This window comes from Artibeus jamaicensis, unplaced genomic scaffold, assembly GCF_021234435.1.
Source record: "Artibeus jamaicensis isolate MK-2021 breed Jamaican fruit bat unplaced genomic scaffold, CSHL_Jam_final contig_384, whole genome shotgun sequence".
Classification (NCBI taxonomy): domain Eukaryota; kingdom Metazoa; phylum Chordata; class Mammalia; order Chiroptera; family Phyllostomidae; genus Artibeus; species Artibeus jamaicensis.
The window spans coordinates 12,997,501-13,009,553 of record NW_026521810.1 but is presented as its reverse complement, the minus strand read 5'-3'; positions in this window follow the sequence as shown (position 1 = coordinate 13,009,553).

The window sequence follows — 12,053 nt, the reverse complement described above, 5'->3', positions numbered from 1 at the left end:
TATATAATATCCTGACTTCTCATCTCCTTCATATTCCAATCCACCTTTATTTCATTAACTGCAACCTAACCCACCTCCATTTCCAGGGCTTTTGTCTTAAAAATACTGGACTGGCCCGAGGAGAAAGTGAACACAGACCTGCCTTCCACTTGTCTGTGTTCCCCTCTGTCAGCACTGCTCTCCCCCAACTCATGGGTTGCTGGTACTTCCAAACCGGGCTTGTGGAGCTCAAGCCCACCTCTTCCCTGAGCCTCACCACTTCCCGCCCATCGCAGACTCCAGTGTCCTGGGTCCTGTAGGCTCTTCTGGTCTAAATGTTAGTAGCTAATGTGAGTGAATGGGTTCCATTTCCCTGGAGCCTTTTGAAGTCGTCATGGCAGGATATTTCCACTCAAATCCTTCACGTTAGGTTCCCAACACACCCACATTTCAGTTCTTTAGAAAGTACCAAGCTCAAACTGCTGGGTGGCTTGTGCCCCTGAGTGACACAACCCACCTGCCAACCCCTCTCACATTCTGTCTTTGTTACCTTCAGGTCCAGGTCTGTCTCTCGGTTTCACTGGTCCGGGGAGGTGGGGCCCTCGTATTGGGACCAGTCACCAGCCAGCCCCACATGAGACTTTTCCAAACCCCAGGTGTCTAGTTGTTCCAATGACATCGACCAGCAAAGAAACTTCTCTCTCTCTCTTTCCCTCTTTGTCTTATTCACTCATTCATGCTTACCTGCTTCTAAAATAGTTCCAGGTATTTTTAAAAAGTTAAAAATAAAAAAACTTTAAAAGATTCTACTTGGGTCTGTGATGAAATAAGGAAAATTTCACCTCTTCAGATGACTTTTGAGACATCTATAAGCAACTGAAATTGGAAATTTGGGATGGAGAGATTCCCAGCTGTTACTTTCACAGACAAGAGTGGAAACAGGCCTCTCACAAAGGGAGGTAGGGGGCAGGCGGCAGTTGTGGGGGGTGGCACTGAGAAAAGGGAGGGGTTGTTAAACCTTGCCCGACTGGGAAATGAGACCTGGGAATGGGAAACATGACCCCAAACCCTCCTGTGGCTGTAAAGACTGGCTCGCACACCTCCCACATGGCACTTCCCACGCCACATGTGTAAACAGCAGAAGGGGCTCGAAGCAGCTGGGCGAGGAGCAGGGGAGGGATCGGTCAGAACTCCAAGCTTGGTGCAAAGTCTGCTGAGGTGTCCCCCAACCGGGTCCCAATTTGGGGAATGTGTACCTCAGTTTCCCCATTTGTAAACCATAATGACCACCGTTAGAAGCCACCGAGCCTTTGCTATGTGACAGACACTGTAAAGTTCTCTACCTACATTCACTTACTCTCTCTTCACAACCCCATGAGGTGGGTCCTGTCAGAGATACCATTTTACAGACGGAAAAACTAAGGCTTGGAGAGAAGAAGTAAAGAGCCAGAGGTTACACATGCATTTGCGATTCGAACCCGAGTCTGCTTGTTTTCTCTGCAGCTTGTCTGGAGGAGTGCAGAGCAGTCCTTGCCTCTCATTATTCCCTTGGAAGCAGACATCATCCTGGGCCTCTCCCCTCCATGGTTCAATCCATTAGCATGCTGGGGCAGAAAGAGGGGAGTGGGTTTCCTTGGGTACTAAGTTGACCAGTTGGGTAGTTAGCCAGTGCTAACCATCCACGCACATGGACAACACCTTACAGGTGCTCCCTGTTGGCTTTCAAATCAGACCACGTGTTCCACACGTATGAACAGAGCAAGGTTTCTTTGTCTGTGAGTATGTAATTGCCTATATAAAGGTGGTGTGAGAGCTCATGGAACAATGTCAGGAACAGAATCTACTCTGTAAACACATGTGAGGCCCCTCCCAGCTCTCCAGAGTGATGGCGGCCGGGACCACCCTACAGATGCACTTCCCCCCAGGGTTCCTCTTGTGTCCTGTGCCTCCTCTGGGCTACCTTTTTCCCTTCCCATTTCTCCTCCTCCCTCCCCACCTCAATGCCCCAGAGCTGCAAGTCCTAAATAGACTTACAACATGGGACTATGTTTTGGGGAAGGAATCTAAGAGAAGGAAGACTCCAGGTGTGGAGTGGGTAACTTTGAGTGACGGGATGTAGACGTGGTTGGGGAGGGAAGGGTTCAGGTCACTGAAAGGAGGAAAGGTGCATGGCACTGAGGGACAGGACGGTGAGTGTCCACCAGTGGGTCACATACCTGTGGCATGTACTTGTGTGGATGTGCACACATGCATGCACACCTCTTGCTGTAGTGGTCTCAGCAAATGAGCCCATGGTCATGCATAGGGCTGCTCAGGCAACCTGTTTTTCAAAAAAATGCTAGGTCTTTTTCAAGGGATGTTTAATATATATATGACCACATATAACATAGAGAAACATAAATGGTCTGGCTGAGGACCAGCCCCTTGGCCTGCCCTGTAGCTTCCTCATTTGCCCCTGAGGTGTCTCTACAGATTTTCAGGAATCCACGGAACAGACCTGAAAAAAAAAAAACAGCCTTAAATTAGAGAAGAAACATATGCAGAGTTGGGGTTGGGATACAGGGAACCTTGGCTGATCCTGGTCACACAACGAGGGCAGTCAACAACGCAGCTCTGGAGTGGGTGGTGGCCTGGATCTCTGGTGACCCAGTGGAGTCCCTCCACCAGCACTGGGCTGTCACACTCACAGTCCTTGCTTTGTGAGAGACTAACCCCTGCTTTACTTGGGTCACTGTTATTTGGATTTCTATTACATGCAGGGCAGCTCAGGCCCTAACTGACCCACCGTGTCGGCCATCCCTTTCCTGGCATTCTGCCTCTGGGCTGACCTCCCAGTCTGAAGCTTGCCTCCCTTGGGCCCCACTCATGACTTGACATCTCTTATTCTCTTTCTGCCCACAAATCATTCAGGATGCCTTCCCTGCTGGGTCATCACGGTGCCCTCAGGTCTCAGGTCTCAGGTCCATGCCTGGCACACTGTATGCATTCACTGAATGTTTTTTAAGCAAACAAATGAATTATCTCACCAGCCCTGCCTTGTTCCCACTATCCTATGGCTGTTCAACCCACATCTCAAACCCTGACCCCTTGGCCCTTTCCTATCTCACATTTCTTATTGTCTATGGAAGATCTCTATTGGGTTGACCTTCAACCCCTGCAACAAAACTTGTCTGAAGTGGAGCTTGTTATCTTTCCTTCCCAACCAGAGCCCCTCCCACTTCCCTACTATTGCTAGCAGCTCAATTAGCCTTGGGACCCACGGTCATCGCTCTTCGTTTTTCCCTTTTCTTGGCATTCACTCCCTCTTTGCATCTTGCCTGGTTTTTTTTTCAGCCAGGTCTCCCAAATTCAGAGGCTTCTATTGTCACCGCCCGCTGAGCTCACTCTGGGTGGGAGCATGGTCAGGCCCAGCTGTTGCCAATGCCTTGATGCAGATGTGCTCAAAAGTGAGTGCTGGGTGCAGGTGCGGCACAGTCACAAGGAACACTCTGTGCGTGTGTGACGAGGGAATGAGGAAACAATGAAGGACACCACTCTGGCTTCTCCTTGAGCAGAAGGTTGTCTGTGTCCTATCTTCCCAAGGTGAGTGTGGCGATTCTGCAGGTTGACTGGGGGCAGTTCTTAATTTCTCAAGTTTGTTCCATACTCAAAAGCAATCTGGAAACACGTCCCTCTTCTCCACCTTCACACCCCCACTCCCTCCAGTTCTCCTGATTCTGGACCCTGCCCTTCACCGAGCAGCACCCATATGACAGCAGGAGAAGAGAGGCCGTGTTGGGGACTCACTGCCCGCCGTTGGCCTCTCCTGCTTCTGTGCACCCAGCTACTTTACCCCTGTCTGGAACATATGTTCCTCTCCCTTCGGTTTTACTCTGTGATTCCATCTTCCAAATAGATAAATAGCAAAAGAAAGAATAAAGAAAGTAACTTCTTCACTAGACAGGGCCAGCTCCACCCGCCTCCACTGCACACTCCAGCGCTAAACCTCCCTGGAAGTGCTCCTCATGTGAAGGGCAGGGTAGGGTTTCCCCCTCTTCTGTTCTCTGGGTGTAATTGTACATCCAGGGTGAGCTTTGGGGTTCCTCACACCCCCACACATCTTTTGGCTGATTTATGCAGGGCTATGAAGCTTCCTGAGAAGACAACCTGGGGTTTGGACATACACAGGCATATCTGGTGACATTGAGGGGTCTTTGTGGAAGCCACATGGCAGTGAGCAAATTCAGGACACCAGGCCTGAGCAGCAGATGGGAATGGCTCCTCAGAAGGGAGGCAAACGCCACCTGAGCTTGCTTGGCCCAGCCTTCCCAGGGCCCAGGTGCTCTTGTGCAGAGGAAAGGCCTTCTACGTGTCCAGTGGCTGGTACTACAACAGCTTGGGGTTCAAGCTGCTTCAGTAGGGCCACAAAAGGAGAGAATAGCCTTTTCTTTCCCCATTTGCAGATGCTCAGCTAATGACTATCCAGAACAAGTGGTGACAGCCACCCTCCAAGAGGCAGCCTGAGCAGAGTGACAATGGCCAAAAAGCAGGAAGCATGAGCTGATGAGGACTTTCCAGAGAGCACTGTGACACCCAGGCAGGCTGAAATGATGGGAGGAACCATGGGGGCTGGGGGTCATGGCCTTGTGTTCCCACAGTGAACTCTCCAGCCCCAGGAGCCTGGCACACAGTTTACTGTGACCTCCTCATATGCACTGATGGTAAGATGATGGGGCATACAGGTTATATCTGGATCCTCCCGCTGAAGATGTATCAAGCAAGTCCGAAGAATGAAGCAGGAGGAAAAGACAATTAGACAGCTGGCTTTCAGAGCCCCGAGCATGTTGGAGGAGGCTGAGCGCCTGCAGACAGTGGTAGGTGAAGGCTCTGTCTGGTCAGGGCCGGATAGGAGGGGAGGATGCAGCAGGAAGCCAGTCACTTCGTCCTTCCCACTCTCTGACCAGCGATGTCCTGCAGTGGTGGGGCGTTAGGACAGGACAAAAAGATGTCCTATGGAGACTTTGGAGACTGAGTCTCCAGTTCCTTCTTTTCATGGGTAGGCAACTGGGCTTCTCACAAAGAAAAATAATTAAAGTGGAATTTGGATGGTACGTCACACAAGGCCCCCACATAATTCCCACCACATCCTATGAGATATGGCTATCCTCACTTGAAGGACAAAGAAATAAAGGTTCAGTGACATTAAATGACAGCCAAGGTGCCCATGCTCCCCTGCACACCTCACTCTGCTGAAGGGGAAGAGGTGGGGGAACTTGGTGACAGCTTGGGGACACAGTGTGAGCCCGCCATTCAATAAATATGAAGCAGATGATGTAGAAATTCTGTCAAACACAAACTGAGCAGTTTTTAAGTACTGGGGAGCCCCACGAAATAGTGGGAAATGTGATTCAGGAATATTCAGGAAATATGTGGGTCAGCATTTGGTGTGTTTCAGTTTGTTAGAAATAGGTGTGTGGATCCCGCCATACTTTATGAGCCAGAATATGGCCCCTCTCCACATTTAACAAGCTGTCCAAGTGATTCTGCTTCACCTGAAGGTTAGAGAACTAAGGATCTAGATTAGAGTTGACCTCAATTTAGTTATCCAGACAAATAATCTGAAACCCACATGTACTGATCACCATCAGGTTTCTCTCTGACAATAATGGCAAATCGTCATGAGCAGTTACTCTCTGCCATCTATGTACATTCTAATTTTTATAAGAACTCTGCTGGGTTGGTATTATTATCCTCACATTATAAACATAGGACAAGTGATTTGGGTGAAGCTGCCCTGTTTCCTTGCTGGACTCCAGCCCAATCTGTCTGCCTCCTTTCCCAGACCCACAGTGTCCTTCCTTGGCCCTCAGAGGAGAACCCGGGCTGGGCTGGTCCTCAGCCCTGGGGAAGACCTGGTCACTGCAGCGACAAACAGAGACTCTGGGGAGAAGCTGGTGAGCCAAGATGAGGAGCATGTGCGGCCTGGAGAAATGCCAGAAACGACCGGGAGCTTGTCTGAGAAAGAATTATGAGGGACTAGAAAGGGAGTCTGAGGTGAAGAAGATAAGAACGGATAGAGAAAGGGAGTCTGAGGTGAAGAAGATAACAGCAGTAAGAGAAAGGGAGGCTGGAGGAATGCAAGTAGTTTGGATCTGGAATCTGTGGAAAGTGAGGGAGTGAGTGATGTGGTTGGATGTGCGGTGAAAGGGGAGCTGGGTAGAAGGGGGAGGAAGGGGCTTCCTGCTGGAGGACGTGTTCCAGGGGAGGCTGCTGTGCAGGCGGAGAGTGCAAGAGGGCTCAGGGGGCGCCAGAGCCTGCGGGAGGGAGAAGGAGGAAGGGGGGCAAAGAGTGGGCCTGTTATCTCTATGCCAAACTCAAACTTATAACTAATAAACTTTTAGGGACACACTCTGGCCCCCCAGTTCTCAGAAGTTTGATCTCAAGGTATTTTTATACTTGGAAAAATTGTCTAGCAGCCCGCAAGCATTTGGTTATATGGGTAATAGGCGTCAATATTTATTCTGCATTTTCAAAAAGTATAGAGCCAGCTGTCATCATTGTACATGTTTGCTCATCTCTTTAATGAGGAGTCTGCTACGTAGACGACAGCTGGGTTCTCATACCTGGTTCTGCATTCAGGCTGTTGCAATATATGGTTTTAGTTGCCGTACCTGGAGCAAACTCTGGCTTCAGGAAAATACGTAGCTGGAAAACAGAGGAATATATTAATCACCTTTCAGGCAGTTGTGGATATTATTCTCAATACTTCCTCAAAATTCAACAAATGATAGTTTCTTAAAGGTTACTGCATTGTCAAATGAGGTTCGCACCTCTCACTGAAAAAGACATCGATCTCTGCTTGGAGTGGACGTGTGGCCCAGGCAGGGTTTGCAACCTTGTGCTCTGGTCATTGGGAAACTGTTTGCTCCTGGTGCACAGGCCTCCCAAGTACACAACAGAAAATCCCCTGCACACTTGTGTGCAAATGTGAAAGGCAAAGGTGATTCTGAAATAGTGCTGGCCTCACAGACCCCCTGAGAGGGCCTCAGAGCGTCTGGGGGTCCAGACCACCCTGGGGTCACCGCTGTGATGATGTGTCTGGAACCAGGAGTCAGACACCTGGGCACATCCCCGAAGGCTCTGAGCCTGCTCCCCTAAGCTGGAGGATCCACTCTCCTGTGAAGATTCCCCATGAACCCTCCCACCGAGCCTTCCTTTGCTCTGTCTACAATCTGTTCTTCTCCTCCCAGTTCTCCAACTGTCACCTGTCAGTGGCCTCCCTTCTTGGAGGCCCAGTCGCTGAGCCACTCCTTCTATGACATGTCCCTGACTTCTCGGGCCCTTTGTTCAGGCCTCTCCTGGGGACCTTATCTCACTCAGCCCTGAGTGAAAAGGACCACCCCCCACCACTCCCACCAGCCCTTCCAAAGGCACCTCGAATCCCCGGAGAGCAGAGACCACCCATCTTGCCCAAGCTGTGTCTCCTCCTGCCACCAGCCAATGTCTGGTGAGGAGCAGACACCTTGTGCAAGTGAAATTAATTGGTTAGCATGTTTCGGAAAGATCTATCTGTAAGGCTGAATGGATATTTATGGGGGAAGGGACTGGGAAGAGGTGACTGGGAGGTGAAGGAAGAGGAATGATGGAAGATGGAAATAATGAGAAAAGTGATAGAAGGAAACGGAGAGGAGAGGTCAAAGAATGCACCTGCGGGCCACAGAGAGAGACAAAGAGATGGGGTGTGATCAGAGCGTGGGAAGGGGAAAGAAGGGCATTTCAAGATGGATTTGGAGGATGGGGGAGATGCCTGTGAAACAGCATTCCATTGTATTAGGAAACTAAAGGATGAAAATCCTGGGATGCCAGCGGTCAGAGAAGGCTGAGTCTTGGGCAGCACTGGGATGGTTGCTTGTGCATAAGGCATGTGGACAGGGCGAGAGAAAGCTGAGCGCTCGGCTGTGTTCCCAACTCTGTTCCCCAACAGTGCAAGAATGCAACTGGCTCCCAGGCGCCTGCTGGCTCCCACACATCCCGTGGGGATCGAGTCTGCTTGAAACAGAAGCAAAAAAGAGGGAGACACGCAATACCTCTCCATTTTTTCTCTTCAGATATTTGCAGAGCGAGCGTGTGGCGCGGGGCATGGGGAACACGGTGCTTATTGCTCACACTACATTAAAATTCAGATTGGCTTTGCAATATCCCCAGCATAACCGCTCTGTGCTGATATTTTTATAACTCTTAATATCAAACAAATTGCTTCTTCACTGAGACAGTTTAATGTGACAGGGGCCGTGCCCACCAGCTTCCTCACGCGGGCCCCATAAAGATCACCGTTCTGTTACTGGGGACAGCGGAGCCATGAATTTCTTATCAAAAATACGGCTGGATTATGCAGAGTAAATCTCAGATTGTATGAAAGGGATCATGGTGTTTTAATTTCTTTTCTCTCCTCCCACACCCCTCCCTGCATCTTTTCTTCCTAATAAAATGAAGTCTGGGGCGGGGGGCGCTCCAGACTGAATCGGCCGCTGCGAGCAGGGCCCTGTTCTTCTCGGATGCTCTTTCCAGCCGCCAGTGGGAGCCCCCGTCCCGCAGCACCCTCCAAAGATGCCACCTCTCTCCTTCATGATCTGATGCAGAAAGGATTTTCCTAGAAAATAGCTATCATGATGTTCACTTCAGGATCCTCCTATTTGGACAGGTTTTGCCCCACTGGCCACTGGGCAGCAGAGAGAGGGCAATGGGTGACATTGTTTGCTGCCGATTCCCAAGCTGGGTCCATCAAAGACTCCTTTACTATCCAGCCATGAACTCCTGGGTAATTAGGAAACAGAGACTCTACTAAACAATGGGCTCTCCCTGTCATTTGCGAATCAGAGACCTAGGAAACTGTCAATCAGAGCAATCCGGTTGAGATAGTAAGTATTCCCATCCAGCCGGTACAAATCAACCCAAAGCAAAGAAACTTGACATGTTATGAACCAGAGAACTTTATTGTAGATAATCCAAATATTTTCCAAATATTGAAAATAGTTCATGGACTCCTCCCTCTCCTCACAGCCTCAGAGAGCCACTCCGGACGCTGAAGTTTATAACAAGTGACGAGAGGTAACCCCAAAGGCCGGAGGAAAGGCTGACTGGAAGGCACCTCCCAAGTCAGAGATCTTGGTGCAAGCCGCGCACGTTTTATAGGAAAAGCATCGATGAAAACACAAACCCAAGCAACAAACTCTCCAGGAGTTTTGCGTCGTTTTCCAGCTTCCCAAGACCCACACCCCCCAGACTGACAGACACAGAGACGGATGCCTGGAAAGTGATGGTCACTTGGGAGCACCTGTGGGCAGTCACTGAATGCTAAAGTTTTCCTCCATCTTTACACACTGAATATCATCTCTCTTTTTCTTCATTTATGCCCCACGAGGCACTTCTCATAGTGGACTCTTAGAATGACTACCACATCTCCAAGTTTTGCATTTTAACACACTTTGAAATTACAACACACGCACACCAAGTAGAAGTAACTTGGCCCGTTATGATAATTTGGCTCAGGTTTTACTTGCAAATGTGCTACCAAGACTCAAGCTAAACAAGCCTTTTGTTCAAATATGATATCTTTTTTGGTTTATATAGCAGCTGAAGTCTTAACTACCTTAATGTTAAGACTTCTAGTCTTCATGTTCTCTTTCTTCTAGAACATTCTCACATGGCCCTGGTTTACAGATTCAGGTGGTCGTTGAAAGCCGACAAAGTCTAGAAGGCCTGTTGAAGGCTGGCCTCTCACACAAGGCCCACTGGAGTGGTTAAGCTTTCAAATATGTCACAGTTTGCAGTCAGGAAAGAGCAGAAATCACTGCTTTTATCACTGCCTATGCTAAGAATTGGATAATTTGAATAATTCCAAGGCTAATACATCTTTATAACAGCAAAAATTTAGAAGCGATCAAAATAAACAAAAAATAAGTGCTTTGTTAAAAAACAATTATACAAGGAATGCACAAATACTAAAACAGTGTATCCATTTAAAATTATATCTCAGAAGACTATTTAGTCACTAGAAAGGTATGCACAATGTAATGTTGAGTAGATAAAAGTTAAAAATGTGTACAATATGACCTTTTTTAATATATGCATTTTTTAAACCATGATAAATACAAAACTGTAGAATAGCAGGTGATTTACATTTTCTTGTTTATCATATCTCTGTTTTCTCAATGTTTGGTAGAGAAATAAGTGCAGGGCTTTTAAAATAAGAGAAATAACTGGTTCCAGGGCTCAACCCATTGGGTTAAAAATAAAGCCTAAAGCTTGTAAGACATTCTTATACTCCTGTTGGAAGAGAAGGTGGCAAGAGGTGAACCAGGAGGCCAGCGGTGCCCCAGCATGAAGGTGCTACAGGAAAACCACAGACCTACCAGCTGCCCCCAGGAGCTCCAAGCCTGCGTCCTAGCTGGCCAGAAGCTAAGCCCCCTATACACAGGGAGGGGGAGCAAGGGCTTCCACTCCTCCTGTCCCCCGAGCACCTGTGCCCAGGACACGAATCTTGTGAAGGTCTCCTGGGATCCGGTAAGGCTGGAGCAGCCTGGGCCTCAGGGTGGGCCTGGAGCTGCTCCCCATGTGTGCACCCCACCAGGCAGCCCACCCCGCTGCCCTCTGTCATCCACCTGCCCTGCTCTCTGTCCCTTGCCTCCTCCCCCTCAGCAGGTCTCTTTCAACCACCTCCAAAGACCTGCTACTCCACCTCAAACTGTTGCTAATGCTGGAGCAATTTCTGCTCTTTTCAGGACCACGTCCTGGGAAGGCAGAAATGCACCCAAGGCTCCATGCTCTTCTGGGGGAGGGAGTCCCTGGAGTCTGAGCAGATGGGGAGCCCCAGCGGGGCGCACGTGGGTGCGTTTCTGGGAGGAAACCGGGCACACACCCCCCTCACTCGCTGCCATCCAACGTTTTCTCCCCCCAGTGAGTCTCTTAATTTTGCTCATTTATCTTAAAGAGCTCTGTGAGCGAGCGCCGGGGGCTCTGGTGGGGGCCGCTCTGGGGCTCCGACACCGACCCCCACGCTGCCTCCCAGAGGAGCCATCCAGCGTGGACCAAATCTCATTTTCCTACAAATAGTTTGTCAGAAGCAGCAGGGCAAGTAATAAATCACCAAGAGCAAGAGCTGAGGGGAGGGGAAGAAGGAGAAGGGAGGCTGGGGGCACAGACAGAGGACCGGCAGGGAGGGGCACCAGGAGAGAAAAACAAACAGAGAAGGAGGGACGGAGATAAAAGAGACAAAGAGAAGAGGAGGAGGGAGGGTAAGAAAGGGAGGAGTAAGGATGTCCAGAGAGAGCAGGGAGAGGAGGAGAGAGCAGGAGAAGAAGGGAGAGAGACCAAGGGAAAAGAGGAAAAGAGAAAAAGGCAACAGGGGTGAACCAAGAAGCAGGAGAGATTCAGGAAGAGGAGAGAATGGATCCAAAGGTGTGAATAGAAGGGAGAGAGACATCAGTAAAGAGTCAGGCCAGAAAAAAACAGTGGACAGAGGCATTATGTCCTCTGCCACCTTCTGTGCCCTGAGCTGCCAGGAACCTGAACCCTGGGTGGGACTCTTTGTCCTCCTCCTTTCAACCTTGTCCCTGCTGCCTACACGAGGTGGACAGGTGTGGGATGGAGGTCCAGCAGGGTTGTCTACTCCGCTGTGTTAGCCAGGTTAGAGGGGAAGTCTCAAGGCACTCGGGTGAGTGTGTGAGCACATGTGTACACGTGTGCGACGGAGACGGGGGGAACCCACATCTCAGCAATGACGACAGTCCGTGAGGCCTCAGGCAGGCCACTGTACTCCTCTGTGCTCAGCGTCCTGATGTAGAAAGTGGCAGTGGTATTTGTTTCCAGGCCTGGGCAGGTTGGAAAAGGTAACTTGTAAGGAAAAGCATCGAACACAGAGTGTGAGCTGTTGATGAGGAAGGGGAACCTCCCATGAATGTCTGTGGTCAGTGAACTTGGTCTGGGGGCCCAGGCAGGACCTTGAATCTGTGCACTGCCTGGCCACCCCCACAGCCTGTGATCCCTGGCCAGGCTCTCTGATCCTGCAGCTGTCAGCGCTCGCACACTCCAGTGCT